Genomic DNA, 5,000 nt, shown 5'->3' with positions numbered 1-5,000 from the left:
CTGCTCTCTTATACAGTTGTACTTCCTGCTTCCTGTCATGTGTCTAGTCACATGACAGGCCAACCATCCATTTATTAAAGACACATACACTTAAAATGTTAAGAGTAATAAAATGGCCTAAAAAACATGTAAAACACTTAAAACTCTATAATACATTTAAATGATTGTAATAAATAGAGCGGTAAAACACGTCTTTCTAAAAGCCAGCATATTATATAAATAGTGAAGAAAAGGCAAAAGCTTACAGCACCTGGTATTCCCAGGCGGTCTCCCATCCAAGTACTAACCAGGCCCGACGCTGCTTAGCTTCCGAGATCAGACGAGATCGGGCGCTCTTTTTTTTTTTTTTTTTTTTATTAAAGAAATTTCATAATACAAATTTTCCAATGTGTGCTTCACATTAGAAGTCTCACGACAAAATAAATAAACATTAAAAAATACATCACATTATCATCAACAAAGCAAAAGGAACACATTAACAATAAGATGAATTTTCAACCAATAAAAACATCAACAATACAATATAGTTGTCCACCCAAAGACGAAAGAAAAGAAGAAAAAAAAATTAAAAATAAGATAAAATATAATCTACTCATCTCGTATTTTTTGTTTAAAATCATGCCTTTTATACTTAAGATTTAGAAAGCTCTTTCTCTTCCTGGCAATTTGCACATGAAATTCTCTAAAACATTACAAACTGTTGGTGTAAAAACATCATAAAAAGCTTTCAGCATATTTTCACTTTTAAAATACACATATAATTGTTCTACATATACTTCTATTTTCCTTTTAAAAACAGTCCAAACCTCTAACACCATTTTTTCTTTTTTGGCCACAATTCTTCTTTCCCAAATTGCGCTTTTCATTAACATTATACACAGATTTATAAACTTTTTGTGTTGACCCTTCTTTTCCCAACCAAACATCACTACTCTTTTCCATTCCATTGCACTTTCATCCCAACCTTCGCTCACATCTTTAATTAAACATTTACATTTCCTTAGAAAATCCTCCAATTCTTTACAATATAAAAACAAATGTAAAATCCCCTCTTCTTTTTCATGACACACTTTACACATTGGATTTTGTTCCATTCCCACCTTGTTTAAAACAGACTCAGTAAAAACCGCTTTATGCCTTATAAAATATTCCAAACATCCTAACTTTGTTTCAACACACCTCCCCCTCATGTTTCTCCATATACATTCTTCTTTTAGATCCTTGAATTTTTCCACCCAGTACTTATTTACAATCGGCTCTTTAAAAACACCATCTCTAAAAACACAATAAAACATTTTTACAGTACATTCTTTAAAATCATACATTTTTCCCCCCAGTTTCACAAAAATATTTCCCTCTGTTTGCTCTCCTTCCATACTCTCTATTCTTTTAATCCACTCTTTGGGTATTGCATTTTTAATAATTTCATATTTATTTGTTATTTCTTGTTTACTGTATTCTTCTTTTGCTTCCTCCATCGCATCCACAATATATTGTATCGGTAAAAAACCCTCTTTAAATTCATACAAAACATCTCTCACTCTTGTTATCCCCACATCCATCCATTTTTTAAAAAATATTGCTTTCTCTTGTTTTAAAATGTTGTTATTTAAGAACAGAGGTTGATTTAAAATGTTTTCTCTTCCATGCGGATTGTACTCGATTTTCGTTAAAAAATTCCCCCAGGCACTAAAAATTTCTCTATAAAATTCGGGTAATCCTTCCGTCATCCAAATTTTTGTTTTCATCCATAATATTCCGTCCCCCATGTTAAAATCCCCACATTTGTTTAAAAAGTATTTCATTGTTTTTTTCCACTCAGTTTTGTTATCTTGTTGCAGGTATTTCTTAACAATTTTTACTCTCAACGCATTTTTTCGCTGTTCCACATCCATTAAACCTAAGCCCCCCTTCTCTATCGCCCCTAAAATCGTATTATGTGCAATCCTTGCTGGTTTCCCCTCCCATAAAAAGTCAAGAAAACATTTCTTCAACCTCCGTTCTGTCCATAAAGGTATTTCAGAAACATATAAAACATACCAAAGTTTAGAAACCATTAAAACATTCAATATTAAAACCTTCCCCTTCAAGTTTAAAGTTCTCAATTTCCAAAAATTTAATCTTCTCTCTATATCTGTTACTAGTTGCTCCCACATTTCATCTCTTACTTTCCTCTCATTCTTTCCCATTACAACTCCTAAAATCCTCATTTCTTCCACTTCCTTAAAATTAAAACAATCCATTAAAACCATAGCTTTACCAAATCTCATATATACCGTTTTCTCCTCATTTACTTTACTTCCAGACCCACTACAATATTCTTTTACCACCTTCATAACTTCTTTAACACTCTCTTTTCCCTTTACAATTATTGTTGTGTCATCAGCATATTGAAAAACTTTCCCCTCAGCCTTATTTCCCTCAATTTCTATCCCTATTATTCTTTCATTCTGTTTTATAGCCAGTCCCAAGGGTTCAGAAACAAGTGAGTACAATAATGCTGAGAGTGGACAACCCTGTCTTATTGACCTTGTTATTTTAAAACACTCTGTTAAAAACCCATTGCATTTTATCTTTGTTAGTGCACCCTTATATAAAATCTCAATCCATTTAATAAAATTTTCCCCGAACCCAAAACTCCTTAAAACCTCAAATAAATACCCGTGCTCAACCCTATCAAAAGCTTTTTCAAAATCCAAACTAATTATATATCCTTCTTCATTTTTTTCTTTCATGTACCATATCGTGTCCCTTATACTCATTGTTATGTCGGCTATATCTCTTCCTTTGACTCCATATGCTTGGTTTGTTTTAATTATACTTGGCATTACTTCCTTTAATCTGTTTGCTAAAACCTTCGCTAAAATCTTAAGATCTGTATTCAACATCGTGATTGGTCTGTAGTTTTTTAGATCTACTTTTTCTCCTTTCCTTTTATATATCAATTTCATTAACCCCATCCTTGTTCTTTCATTAATCTCTTCCTTTTCAAAAATTTCTTTAAAAACCTCATTTAAAATCTTTGTTAAAACTTCTTTAAAACAAACATAAAATTCAGTTCCCAAACCATCTATTCCTGGACTTTTCTTTTTATTCAGTTGATTTATTGCTCTTTCAATCTCGTCTTCCCTGATTTCTTGGTCACATTCTTTTTTATGTTCCTCACTTACTTTTGCTTTTATCTGATTCAACAGTTCCTTTTTTTCCTCCTCTTCCACCCCCCTTGCACTAAACAGATCCTCATAAAAATTCTTTATTTCTTTTAAAATCTTTTCATTCCCTTCTACAATTTCCCCATTCTCCCCTCTTATTTCTTTTATCGTTTCAGCTTTCCCTCTCTTTTTTTCCAGATCAAAAAAGAACTTTGTACATTTTTCTCCCTCCACCACATATTTTGCTTTGCTTCTTAACCTCGCCCCCTCATATTCCTTTTCTTCTATTTCTTTCAGTTTCCCCTCCATTTCCTTTATCTTTTGTATGTCTTGAAATTCTTTATTCAGTTCCATTTCCAAACTTTCCTTTATTCCTCTTTCTTTGGATCTTTTGCATTTCTGAATAACACTACAATACCTGATTGAGAATTTTTTGATTAAAAACTTTACACTCTCCCACCATATTCTCTTATCCTCTTCATACATTCCATTTTCCTTTTCTTTTTCTATAATTTCTTTCACTTTTAAAACATAATCTTCATTCTTTAAAATCTGTGTATTTAAAATCCATACTCCCGGACCTCTTTGCATTTGACTCCAGTCCAACTTAAAAGATAAAATCTTATGATCGCTAAAACTTGTTTCTTTGTACTTAATATTTTCTATAAAATTCTCCACATTTCTTGTACATAAAACATAGTCAATTCTAGTTTGGCATACAAACTGCCCTACTATTTGTCTTCTCGAAAATTCTTTTTTCTTTTCATTTCTTTCTCTCCACACATCTATCATATTATTTTCATCCATTAATGCTTTTAATTCTTTTCTTCCTGTATCTGTTTTAAAAACCATTCCTTCAGCCATATCCTGTTTACTAAAAACTGTGTTAAAATCCCCCATCATAATTATTTCTTTATACTTCTTTACAATGTTTCTTAAAACATTAAAAAACTCTTTCTTTTCCTTATCTTCCACTGGTGCATGTACATTTACTAAAATCAAATCTCTTCCTTCATATTTTGTCTCAACTACCAAACATTTCCCCATCTTGTCCTTATACACACTTTTACTCACTTTAAAAACATCGTCCTTCATTAAAAAAGCCACACCTCTCCCAGCCCGCCCATCTCCATTATTATATAAAATACCTCCATCCCATCTCTTTTTATAATCATTCATCACATTTTCTCTCCAGTTTGTTTCTTGTAATGCAACAATGTCTTCCCTTTTACATTTTTCTTTTACTTTTTCAAACTTCCTCATGTCCATCAGACCCCTTGCATTAAAAGCAACACAACTTAAAACCATTAAAAGTAAATAAAAAAAATACATAAAAATCATTATTCATCATTTTCTCCCTCCAGGACCCTTAGCACATCAAATCTGTTAGTCTCTGTCATAATCTTTTTTCTTGCACTTTCCAAATTTGGTTTTACCTTCAGTGCTCTCCTTCTTATTTGTCCTTTCCCTCCTCTGTCTTTGTCCATTTTGTCCATCTTTATTCCCTCTTCATTGTCCGTTTCTTTAACTTGATCCAACCTTCCTTGCCCATCTCTCTCCACATCACCCAGAAAAGTATTAAAACTGTCCGACATCTCCATCTCTGTCCATTGAGTGTCCTGCTCCACTGTTTGTTCGTTATTATTAATGTTGTCTTCTCTTCTTTCTCCTTCCTCTCTGCAGCTCGGTCCTCCTTCCGTTTCTTTTTGTTGTAGTCCTTCCTCCTCGTTGTTTCCTTCATGCACCTGTCTGCCCACCTGTTCTTCCCTTCCTCCTTCCTCTCCCTCCATCCAACATTCACATTTATTTAAAACTTCCTGACACCCCGGGCACCTGACAGCATTGCAA

This window comes from Garra rufa, unplaced genomic scaffold (genome assembly GCF_049309525.1).
Source record: "Garra rufa unplaced genomic scaffold, GarRuf1.0 hap1_unplaced_002, whole genome shotgun sequence".
In the NCBI taxonomy this organism is placed as follows: Eukaryota; Metazoa; Chordata; class Actinopteri; order Cypriniformes; family Cyprinidae; genus Garra; species Garra rufa.
Note: the sequence above shows the minus strand (reverse complement) of the source record.